Source organism: Eleginops maclovinus, chromosome 23 (genome assembly GCF_036324505.1).
Source record: "Eleginops maclovinus isolate JMC-PN-2008 ecotype Puerto Natales chromosome 23, JC_Emac_rtc_rv5, whole genome shotgun sequence".
In the NCBI taxonomy this organism is placed as follows: Eukaryota; Metazoa; Chordata; class Actinopteri; order Perciformes; family Eleginopidae; genus Eleginops; species Eleginops maclovinus.
The window spans coordinates 2,233,791-2,247,256 of NC_086371.1; positions in this window are offsets into that span (position 1 = coordinate 2,233,791).

Here is a 13,466-nt window from a genome sequence, read left to right on the forward strand (position 1 = left end):
GCTAATGGCATGTTCTGTTGAAGTTGTACAAACACAGGGAAACTTTTTTATTGCTCTACCGTCTCTCATACTTTTAGGTCTCTATACCTCCCATACGGACCCAGAAGGCGACCCAGTCATTTCACGTTTTGATTACTTACGCTCCAGACTGGTACGTCTACATACAAGTGCCATCCGACCTCAGTATGGACTGGTTTCGAACTCCCTAAATGCTCCCACACTGTACCTCTCCTCTGCCCCATTCACTGGTTAACAGTCGCTGCCAGAACCATCTTCAAGACTTTGGGGATCAAGAGACCTGGCCCGCCCTACATCCAGGCCATGGTCAATCCATACTCTCCAGCATGTGCACTTCGCTCTGCATCGGCCAATCGACTCGCTGCTTCCTCACTGTGAGTTGGACCCAGGTAACCCTCAACAAAGACACACCTGTTTGTTATCCTGGCTCCCAAGTGGTGGAACAACTCCCCATGGATATCAGGACAAAAGAAAGTCCACCTGTTTCCACTACACCTTGGCCCAAAAAAACCCCCAAAAAGTCTAATTTCTGCACCTAGAAATGATTGGATTCTTTGATGACAACGCGCCATGGTTTGGCTCATTGTTCTTGCAGGATTCTGGAGTTTCTTTAGGTTGAATGCACTTATTGTACGTCTCCTCAGATCAAAGCATCGCCTCAATTAAACGAGATTTCGCATGTGCGTCCACACCGCCTGCTGAGGGTTATTAGCAGCTCCTCTGTGATGGGGTCAGTGCTGGTCATGAACCACAGAGAGAGAAACGCTGCCTGAACACGTTCCACCGTCTCACATCATCAGCGTGACAAACCTGAACACTGGAACGACACGGGAACAGGCGTGACTCCTGCGACGCCGGCTAACACGGAGCCTCTTTGTGTTCCTCGCTGTGGAGTCGGTGCGTTCAGACAAAAGCTGTGATTGATTGTCCTCGGCTAACGTCGCGCGAGACAGACAACACTCGCCATCTCTCTGCAACAATTACCCGTCCCTCCACGCTGGCTGTCAGCGCGCTAATTCATCTGTCATCATCCCACTTCTCCCAGTAGAATCAGAGTGACAGCGAGCCCAGTATCAGTCACACGGCATTACACTCCTGTTGGCTTTCATTAGCTCCACTTTGTCTCTCGCCACGAAGGCTGCTGGATTCTATTTTAACTTTAAAGCTAATGTTTCTGCTTGTTCTGCTCCAGCTCTGCTGCTCTGGGAGTTCAACACATGGAGGAGTAATAGGAAATTAGATAACTTTAACCAATTCAACCTTGTCGGATCAACCAGTGGGTCCACCTTGACAAGGTTTTCTGTTGCATGTTGAATAATAGTTCAGTGTGGAAGAACTCCAACAAGCAGAAAATAAAACGTCTGACTCTATATTTCTTAGGAGAGGATTCAGGCGACATGTTCATTATTTTGTATTTGATCTGAGAACATTCATAGTGACTTCAATCTGAGAAATTAAAAAAATGGATTGTGATTTTCTTACGGTTTTTTTAATTCGTCTGAGCAGCAAATTCAGATGTTCTGTCTTCATCCAGAGTATTATTGACAGCAAACTCAACATTTATCTGACTTTTTATCCATGGAAAATGGTGTGTTCATAACCATTACAACGTTTTCTCCAAAACTGCACCAAGCTACAGTACTGTGTTGTTGCCTAACTCTGATTGAGGGTTCTGTCCAATATCAATTATGCATCATCACAAAGATTAACCAGTGTGTGTGTGTGTGTTTGTGTGTGTGTGTGTGTGTGTGTGTGTGTGTGTGTGTGTGTGTGTGTGTGTGTGTGTGTGTGTGTGTGTGTGTGTGTGTGTGTGTGTGTGTGTGTGTGTGTGTGTGTGTGTGTGTGTGTGTGTGTGTGTTTGTGTGTGTGTGTGTGTGTGTGTGTGTGTGTGTGTGTGTGTGTGTGTGTGTGTGTGTGTGTGTGTGTGTGTGTGTGTGTGTGTGTGTGTGTGTGTTTGTGCATTCATTCAGCTCAATAGGTTTGTCCAGAGGTGGAAGAAGTGCTCAGATTATTTACTTCAGAAAGTGTAAAAATACTCAATAACAAATTAAAGCGCCGCATTCGAAATTGTGCTTGAGTAAACGTTCTCAAGGGATGCCATTCAATTATGGTTTAGGTACCAAAAGCACTCATTGTGCAGAATTACCCATTTAAGCAGGACATATCTAAAATAACTGTTCATACATTTAGGTGTTCATGCCTTCAGTGAAGCTGGGGTTTGTTTAAATGATTTCATATACTGCTGCTGGGTAACTTATCCTATTATATTATATAAAAACCAATTAGTGGACTACATTTGTATTAGTAACCTAAATTGGCAAAGTAACCACCTCTGTAAAATAAGTTTGGGAGTAAAAAGTCCTAGATTTTCTGACTAAAAGTAGTCGAGTAAAGTTGTACAGTAGCATATCGTGAAAAAACTCAAGTACAAACACTTCAACTGAAGCACAGTCCAGACTAATTGTTCTCTGTTACAATCCATTCCTGGTTTGTACTTACAATGCCAGTAATAAATCCAGCAGTCTTTCTACTCTTAGCTCTGGTTGGTACCCACTGACCCCTGAGAAGAATCTTCGTTGATGAAGTCTGCATTTAAACTTTTTGGACAAACAGGAATCCTACACAATAGATGTGTACTTCCTCTGATACACACACCCTATACCCTGAAAACAGTACTGCTTTTCTCACTGTACCAATGCATGCTGTAGGGCTAATGCTGTCATTCCCTGCATTTCAAAGTTTGTTCTTCAATCAATCATCATGTGAAGGATTGAGAGCTCCAGAAGACCGACTGAATGGACCTTGAGGTGAGAGTGTTTTCTCAGCTGCTTCCATAGGACCCCCAGGTTTATAAAGACCCCCCTCACACACACACACTTTTTTCTACCCTGCTGCCCACGGGGAAAATGTACCGAAGCATCGATGCAAGATCTTCCCTCCAGATTCCGATTCCACCCCACCCCCCCTCCAAACTGTCAGACTCCTCAACACCCTGCTGCCCCCGAACTCAACATAATGGATAAAGACCCTCCCCCTCTCTCTCTCACACACACACACACACACACACACACACACACACACACACACACACACACACACACACACACACACACACACACACACGCACACACACACAGCTGCATCAGCCTCTTGAAAGCCTACAGACTGTATACATGTCCCGGTAAACATAAACCTCCTCAGGGAGTCGAAAGCTGCTGTTCATATAGATTTTTCTACTTCTATAACTATCATTTGTGCGTCCTGTTTGTAAAGGACTTCATTTCCAACCCTTTTTACCAAGTTATACTCATCATATGATCAAGACTCTCCCATATCTCATCTATAAAGTTCAAGAAAGATCTGTATTACTAAACTAATACCGAGGAGTGACTGACCAACGTCCAAGGGCCCCTTAAAGGACCCAGTGTTCCCTTGAATTCCTGAACAATAATGACTCTGAAGGCCTCCACGATACATAAAGACTCAAAAAATGATCTCACATGTTCTTAATATTCTTTTATTAAGAAACAAACAAAGATAATTGTCGAGACCTCAAGTAAAAAATGTAAGCCAGCATAGAAAAGCTTTCAGAACATTTAAAAACCACGACTGCTTGAACGTGGGGAAGCTCTTTTCCTGTGATTGAAACACAACAACTTCCTAATAGACCTGAAAGTTGGATAAAGTTGTTTAAATGCAGCTTAAATTTCTGGTGAACATCCCAAAGTTTCCAAGAATATTTCCATCTGAGTCTTAAATATATCTTTGGTTTTCAATCAACTGACTTCAATGAAGAACTGGAACAAACACCTTCTAGATGTGAGAAAATAAAGGCCTTAGAGATTCAATTAAATGGATAAGAGACAAAAACCCCACTTTTCTGTGAAGTCTCTGCATCATTCCTTCGACCCCCCTGGATTTTCTTGGGGCAGTCTCTTGAGGGAGTATATCCAAAGAGGATGATGGTAGTTTCTGACAGCTCGTCTCCTCCCTCCTGCATGAGTTAGCAGGGCTAGCGGAGCGTTACGACGCCGGATTCCCTCTGTGGCAGCTGAAGAGCAGGAGAGAGGTGGTCTCTGGGGGGCAGAGGTCATCTCCAGGGGCCGAAGGCTGCTCCTCATCCTCACACTCTTCCTTGCGCTGAAAATATTGACTCTTTGGGTCTTGGTTTCTTGTTCTGGGACCGTTACTTTTGGATGTTATCAGGTATTTGATCAGCCCATTAGACGGCTGTTATCAGGGGTTATCAGCCCCATAGATTGTCGTTACAAGGGGTCCGCTACTTCTACCGTTAGGTTCAGGAGGTCGTAATCATCGAGTGACGAGGTTGATCACTGGTACCAATGCAAGAACCTCTAGTGAGAGAGTGAGTAAAGGAGGAAGTGTGGTTTAGTATTAAAAGATATAAGGACGGGTGGATGGATAGGGGAAATAAATACAGGACTTCCAACCAGGAGATGGATGTTTGGGTCCTAAGTTCACACGTCATATATGACTTATTGAAGTGATGTTACAAACAATGATCTTAACACCAAACTTTAACCTAAAAAACAACATGTTTTAACAACATATTTAAAACTGCCTTCTAAGTTTAGCTTTCACAGCAAAAGGGAAGGAGCATTTCGCCAATTTCTGCCAGTTTAAAGCAGGGCCTTTGTGGGGTCGGACTTCAAAACAAGTTCATCTATTCAACAAATATAGAGTTAACAAAACCCAAACTTTAAATGGTCATTAGCATATATTTTTTTACCTGTAAAGATTATTATTATTGAATTTTTAAAACGAGTCAAATATCACGACCGCTGGCGACCATGAACTGAACTCTGTGTGACTGGATTAGCAATGTTTGCTCGAGGGGGCAGGACTAGAAAAGCTGTTTTGCTTCTTCTTGCCCCTTTTGAACACAAACTGTATTATGTATACAGGGCAAAGGAGGCCCACAGTACATATTCTGTCTGTGCAAGGACTTGAACCAGTGACCATCCAGTTCCCAAGCCTACTGGGATATACCACCCAAGACAGATAGTAGTTGAGATTATGTGAAGGAAAAAGCCATGAATGCTTGCACAGAATTGAAATCTTTTAAAGAACTCGTGCAAACGGTGCCACTTTGTCTAAAAGATTTCCTGAAATTGTCCTTATTCAGAGCACTCTCATTTGGCAAGCATTTATGAAAAGGTCTGATCCACCACCTCTAATTTCACATCAAAAAACTCAAATCTAAAATCACTTCTCGCTAAATTATAAGCATTTGGATAATAGCTGTAAGTGCCAGAGACCATGTAGTGTTAGTGCGAGGAAAGGTGTCACATCGCTGCCAAACAGGAACTGTGAAGTGCCAGAGTGGATCTCCATCGATGGCCAGTTGAACGTAGCACTACGTCCCATTCAGCAGATAATGACAGCGGTACTCAGGAGGAAATTAAATGTCAAGCTAGTTAGTTGCTATCTGCTAAATGGAGCGCTAATTACATACAGAAGCTGGGAAAATCCAGCCACTGTCATTGTCTGTCACTTTCTGCTCTCAGTTTGACCCGTAGAGACAAAAGAAGACATCTAGAGAGACTCGTCCTCCTCTTCCTCGACACATCTGTCTCAGTGGAAACTCTTACGGTGAAGCGTTTCCCACCACTTTGTGTCACCGCCGAAGGATTTAAAGCAGGAATGAGTCAACAAAGCTCTGAAACTAAATTAGGAGTGAATGCATAATCCACTGAGTGCGTGTGACTCATCCCCGATGGAACCCAGCGTCGCTCTAAAATAAGACCCTCCTATTAGTGTATACAGTGTAGGGTTTGTGCAGCAAAATGTCATCCAAAGTTAGTGTTAGTGAGTCAGCATTTTAAATAGTAACCGGTGAATAGCTCTGTTTAACCTTAATGGATAAATTCACTTGAGGTTGAGAATAAGGAACTTCCCAAGGCCTATAGCCCCGGGAACGAAAGCTCGGACAGACCTGGGAGGAGTGGGGGGGCCTGACCTAATTTGGGTTTGCTGAACATGCTGGTCTTGATCCTGAGTCTCTACGACCTTCCATTCCCGAGATACAGACTTTACAACAACAACAACAAAACACACGTGAGTTCACTTCACACGTATGTTCTGTACATGTTTGATCGGTTTGTCTTCCTCATGCCAGTTCGGGTGCCGTGTATTCTGTTAAACTGCACAATAATGAACGTGGAAGTTGTGTCAATTAGTGCTCTACTGTGAAACCTGTGATCCGGGCTCCTGATTGACAGGTGAGCCTCCTTATAAGCACAACATGTTGCTCCCCCCCCCCATGTTTTCTCAGTGGCACACAGTTGAGTTTGGGATATTTGCCTCGCACCTGACTAAATGATCCTCTTCGTTCAGATGACTTCTACGGTTGATTACCAGGATCAATGTTGTAGATATGATAACATACCTGTTTTAGTCACAGTAAAGAACAATACCACATTTTCTTTTTAGCAACCAAACCAGTTAGCCAGTTAACTGGGAGACCATGCAGTTCTTCTCATATGCATAAGTCTAAATACTGTATATCCCATTGGAAAGGAGAGTATTTTTCCAACTGAAACAAACACAATTTGTTTTTAAAGGCCCACATCTACAAAAATATACACTGGCCTTCTTACGCTCATGCTAACTAGCTAGCATTAGCTACCATGCTCCATTCACGCCCTTCCTGAAGGGTTGACCCCATGGGTGTATAATAACAACAGGACACAGCGTTCATATAAGAGCTGCTCATCGGCGCATGAAGTCATAATGTCCTGAGATTCTCGAGAGTAAAACGTCACAAATTGCCCGGCTGTCGCGAGCATAGAGCATCCGCAGTTGAGTTTTCCCTTAGGCCCCGCCCCCGATCTCACGCTCTCGGCTCAGTAGAATGAATAGAGAGAGAACATTAATCTGGATTCAGCTTTTAGCACATTTTACAACTTTAAGGACATCATGTTTTTAATAAGGGCTATGAAAGGGTTCATACTGGGAGGTTTATTTGGTTTAAAACAAATGATCCACCGATTTACAGACGTCTCTTTCCCAATGTAAGTCAATGGGAAAAAAGTCTTTCTGGGTCGGCTGACGTCACTGGCCGACGTCACGGGCTGACGTCACGGGCTGATACGGAAGTTGTAGTATCCGGAGTTTGGCCACTGTGAATATTTTCTGTCAAAGTCCGGAGCACTTCCTGGGGGCTTGATTGACATATGATGGTTCCTCACCACACCATTTCAATTGCCTTAATTAGCAGCTTTTGCTTTTTGAAGACTTCAATCAACAGTTAACAATTTGTAGGTCCTTTACATTTGGTTGGCTCAGTGTTGTATTTTTCCCAAAGTATATATTTTGCGTCCCTCTTTTGTAACCACCTTTTTTTCAGTGTGATATATCTTCTTCCTGCCTTCAACTAGAAAGTGAATTTAATCAGTGTGTAAGACTTGTGATAACATTGTGCACAATATGGACTTGACCCACCACCCTGAAGTTGCTCACTATTTCCCTGAACCCTAACTTCTAAATTCACATGTTTCATGGGATGGATTTGTTTTAGGTAAAATGTGAAACAAACGCAGGCTGCAGGTGGCTTACAGCCCCCGTTTTCATTAAACAAACTCTCTTCAGGTCACGGGGAGTGTAGGCATCCATGAAACAGTCATTTATTACACTGATGGTGTGTAACTGTAATTTTACTGTTGAATTCAATGACACTCAGCAGCTGAGGAATGATAGAAAACTGCTCTCCAAAGGAAACTCCAAAAATTCCTTCAATATTAGACCCATAATTCATAGAGGAGCCCGTACGATGGCACCATCACAGAGCTTTAAAACAGCCATAAAGCTGTAACTAACACACAGAGAGCGCCTCTGTAATTGACAATAAAAACAATAAAAACAACTTGTGAATGGAGATGAGGAGACGGCAGTCAGCGCTAATATCCCACATCCTTAAAAGTTGAGGCTGCTTGAGTTTTTAATGTACTGTAGAGAGCCGCGGCTGTTGTAATGAAATGTAATGAAGCTCTGTAATCAAAGGCAGTCTCACACACACACACACACACACACACACACAGAAAGAAAGCTGCAGAACAAAACACACAGCCATTAATAAAGCAAGTACAACACAAAGGCTGCGGTCTAGTAGAAGTTGTGGTACAAGTGGTGCAGTGATGGAGCTAGTGCTAGCATTAGAAGTACAGGAAGCAAAGCCGAACCATGCAGTGGGAAAGAGGCTTAAGTATTGCAAAGTAAAAGAAGCAGAAGAAGTAGAACACCTTTAACCAGCTAAAGCACAGCAAACTAAATAAAACTAAGCACCAAATTCTTCATATTTGCTGAATATATTTATGGTCCCCAGGAGAATAAAGACCTAATTATTTGGTTGACCTGATACATTTCCAAAGAATAGCTTAATAATAATCAGCTTTAATGTACCTTTGTGTTTTGTAATATGATATTACGTGTTGACCATCTTGATAGTAGTAGTTTTCCGTCTCTGCAGGGACACCATGTTTACTTTCTGATCATTAGCTTGACACATTTAGACGCGCTACTACGCTAGCAGTATAAATACAACAGGTAAAGTCAAGCAGAAGCATGCAGTGGTAAGGAGGCATGAGTATTACGTGGCTGAATAAAGTAAAAGAAGAAATACAGGTTCATGTCTTAAGTTAATTCCTTTATTCACAGCATTACTTCTGTAGATGAACAACCTTCATCCAAAAAGGCCCTCGCTGAAACACAGCAGAACGCGATAAAACAAACCATTAATGTCTCCAAATTTGCTGTGGAGTTCATGGTCCCATAGAGAAATAAAAACCTAATTATTGTGTTGACCTCTTGACCGTTCTTCTAACATCCACTATCCAAACTTTGAAGAAGAAATGTTCAAATGAAAACTGGCAAACTGACAAACAGTAAACTAGAATGAACTGTGATGTTATTGCACATTGAAATGCAGTTTGACACTATTTGCATTTTCCGGTTGGTTGCAAAGGGCTCGAGGTTTCAATAAATTCACATATCAGATCAATGTACATGAATGTATAAATATGAATTTACACAACGGCAGAATCAAATGAAACTAAACAAACGTCCTTTTCAAACGTCTCAAATTTGCTGAATATATTCAAGTTCCCCAGAGAATGAAACCTAATGATTTTGTTGACTTTCCTCGAACTTCCACCAGCCAAATGTTCAGGAAGAAATATCAAAATCCAAACAAGCTGAATGCTAAAGAGTAGCCAATTATTCAGCTTTTAATAAAAGAGATTGTCATTTTCACAAAGACGGCAATATCAAAGTGGCTGTCGACCACCTTGAGGTTCAACAGTTCCATGGTGTGATGAACTCAGCGGCCTATAGGGGGCGCCACTGATGCACCACGTTTTTTTTCCCGTCCCTGCAGGGGGATGAGTGTTTCTGTTTACTTTTTGATCATTAGCGTGACACATTTAGATTATATCTTCATGAAACATCCTTGACATCTTAACATTTCAACTATAGTGTGTGCGTGTGTGTGTGTGTGTGATGTTGATGAGACCTTCAGAAGAAGAGCGAGGATCATCATCATCATGGCGCTTCTCTTTGATGTTAATGTCACGGCTGTATCGACCTGGCAGCTCCAGACACGCTCACACACACACACACACACACACACACACACACACACACACACACACACACACACACACACACACACACACACACACACACACACACACACACACAATGTACTATATCTTTCCAGAGAACCTCCACGTATTCTTACAAAACATATCCTTAAAAATGTCCTCTAATTATTGGTCCCCATAAAGATAGGATTACAAGAGTGATCTATCTCTCTCTCAGACACACACACACACACACACACACACACACACACACACACACACACTCACACACACACACTCACACACTGCTGTCAGATCAGTTCACTGAGAGGAAATCCTCATGGGAAAGGTGATGTGCCAACTGTCACACACACACACACACACACACACACACACTCACACACACACCCACACACACACACACTGGAGCAAAGAAATATGAATAAATGAATACGCACAAGTCCCTGAACACACACCTCTGTCTCTCTTTATCACTGTTTGACTTTTAAGCTTTATTGCCACGACATTCTAATAAAAGAAAAACTGACATTTGAAGCTTAAATACCCACAGATACGAAAGTGACGAAAAGATTAGCCAGAATAAACACATTGGAGGTGAGAATGAACCACAGTGGGAACGTCAAAATTCCCTTTATTTCCAGTCCTGATCCGGATCTGAGTCTCTTTTATACCGGTGAATACTGGCGCTGATACTTACGCTCTATTTCCTGAGATGTCTCGAGAGGCCGTGAGCTTTGAAGGCGTGGGTGCTTGGAAGAAGACATTAAAGCAGTGTACAAACTATACCAGGGGGGGGGGGGGGGGGGGTAATGACATGTTTGTGTGCCGATGTTGAAGTGGAAAATAGCGTGTGACGTAAAAAGTTGTATTGATTTTGTTCTGATCTTTGAGCCCAAGTGGGTTTTGTTATTGCTCTCCCAGGGTCATGGCAAGCATATCTGGTATCTCCATTAAAGTCTCAATCAATCTCATGCATGAATCCCACATCAGTGATATCCTAATTGTGTCTATGAACCTTGATAATGACAAAAAGCATAACAAATATAAATACATGGCATAAAATCGCGTTTTAAGGCGAGTCGACTGAAGAGCGACCGAGCACATCGTGCAGTGAATCGATGTTCCATCCATCCATCCATCTTCTCCCGCTTATCCGTCAGGGTCTCGGAGGTAACAGCTCCAGCAGAGAGCCCCAAACTTCTCGTTCCCTGGCCACATCAACCAGCTCTGACTGGGGGATTCCAAGGCGCTCCCAGGCCAGCGAAGAGATGTAATCCCTCCACCTGGTCCTAGGTCTACCCCTCGGTCTCTTCCCAGCTGGACGTGCCTGGAACACCTCCCTATAGGGAGGCGCCCAGGTGGCATCCTCACTAGGTGCCTGAACCACCTCAACTGGCTCCTTTCAACACGAAGGAGCAGCAGTTCTACTCCGAGTCCCTCCCGGAGGACTGAACTTCTCACCTTATCCCTAAGGGAGATGCCAGCCACCCTGCGGAGAAGTCCCATTTCGGCCGCTTGTATCCGCGATCTCGTTCTTTCGGTCATGACCCATCCTTCATGACCATAGGTGAGGGTAGGAACGAAGATGGCCCGGTAGACAGAGAGCTTTGCTTTGAATCGATGTTTTTCCATTTAAACTCTCAGTATTTACTCTTCTCATAACACCTCCTCAGATTTTCCTGAAAACTCTCGCTGATCGTCTCATTTCCTCTCTCACACATTCTCTCTTCGTCTTCAGCTCCTTTCCTCGGGCAGTTAGCCTACATGGTTCACCCTGTTGACTCTCAGTGTTGTAGTCTTTTACTGGATGTTCAGGTTTGGACTTTGTAGTCCATGTTGCATCCTCTTCACCTTCATCATCACTCATGGTAACCTTACACTTGTAAAACTCTAAGCGGAGCTGAATGTCTTTAGTTGCAGCTCTGTCTTTTATGGATTTCTTTTGGTGTTTTTACTCATTTTATTTCCTTATTTCACTTTTTTTCTTTCAAGTATTTATTTATGCTTTGATCCACTATGGCCACGTTCTATTTCAAAAGTCTTCTGGGTTTTTTTTCTCTTTTGAGATGTTTCTATTTTCATTGTTTGTTAGTATTTTTGTATTTCTAATTATGTGCTTGTTTTGTTTTATGCTGCTGCAACGCAAACATTTCCCAGTTTGGGATGAATAAAGCACCTCTTATCTTATCTCAAAAGCTTCTGTTGGATAGCATGACTTCTAAATGTGGGGATGTATTATCCCTACACATGCAAAACGCCCAACCTTAAAGGGATAGTCCGGTGAAAATTGACCCCAGGGTCTTTTTCTGAATGAAAACTGATCACGTAAGCCCTCCAGAGAGATTTCTTTTTTGTTCATCCACCAGTATTGAGCTTGACCGGAAAAACCGGGAGCAACGCTAATAGCCAAAATGAAAGGAAATGAAAATGAAAGGAGTTCATTCACTCCTTTCATTTCCGTGTCAACACTCACTAGATATGAATTCCATGAATTATACATTCCAAAACATTCCTCCTTGAACTGAACCCCGGTGCATTCGATAATCGACTTGTGTGGACTACCCTTGGAGAGGAGCTGGAATGGGAGGCAGTTGGTGAGTCTTGTAAAACAGTTCCTTTTAATAAACTTCGGGTTTGCAAACTACGTTGTTGGTGCTCCGTTTTATGTGTAGGGACCCTAGTCATGCTACTGCAGAGGTTTGGTGCTATTTCGAGCAATGAAAGTGGTTAAGAAATGCCGTTTTGGAAGCGTTCTGCGCACTGCCCCGATCGAATGCACTGTAAGCCATTTTGGGTATTAGCGTTGCTCCCAGTTTTTGCGGCCAAGCTCAATACTGGTTGGCTTACTTGATCAGTTTTCATGCAGAAAAAGACCCTGGGGTCCATTTTCCCCGGACTATCCCTTTAACCATCTTGATGGAGTTTCCTAAATCACTGGGAACCACCATGTCAAAGTTTGGAGCCCCTTACTGTATTTGTCACAAACTATAACTAAACTGAACGACTTGAATATCCAATGATATGTTTCTTGGCTTGAGGAACATAACCTCTGAATGTGGGGTAGTGTCTATATGCTAACCCTACACTTGCCAAAGAAATCAACCTCACAAACCTTTATTAACCTTAACGATCTGGAAATTCATAAGTCACTGGGATAACCCAAACCCTAACCCTAACCGTAGTCAAAGTTTGGAGCCCCTTACTGTATCCATCACAAACTATAACCAAAACTGAACGTCTTTATTGCCCAATGTTTAAAGCCTTGCTTGGAGAACATGACTTCTTGATGTGGGGAAGTGTCTATATATTATCCCTACATTTGCAAAACTGTAACCTGACAAGTTTCCCAAATCCATGGGTACCACAGTTTAGGTAGCTATAACTTTCAAGAAACCAGCAAGAGTACTTTTTGAGAGTCCAAAATCCCCCAAAAATCCTCCTCTTCAGACCTCTTTCCATCTCCAATGTTGACTACGACAGCTACACTAAAAGACGAGTCAATGAGAGGAGTGCTTTGTGGTCATCGCTCCGCTCTTCCTCAAAGAAAACCCCAAACTTTACACCAGAAAAACCCAAACATAGAAAACACGGCTGTTTCAAAGCTCTCAAACTAGCATGGGTCACAAGGACAGAGTGTGCACATGCTGGTGAGAACACAAGCAGATAGGCCGGACGTCATCAATTAATACTCTATCTGGAATTCACTCGTAAACAGTATGCCTAGATAATTAGGGTGAATGGTATCGACAACAATCCCAGATATTTATTTGTAGGGCTCGGCTTTACGTCTTAACGGACATCCATCAATTAGGTCAACAACTTTGGAGA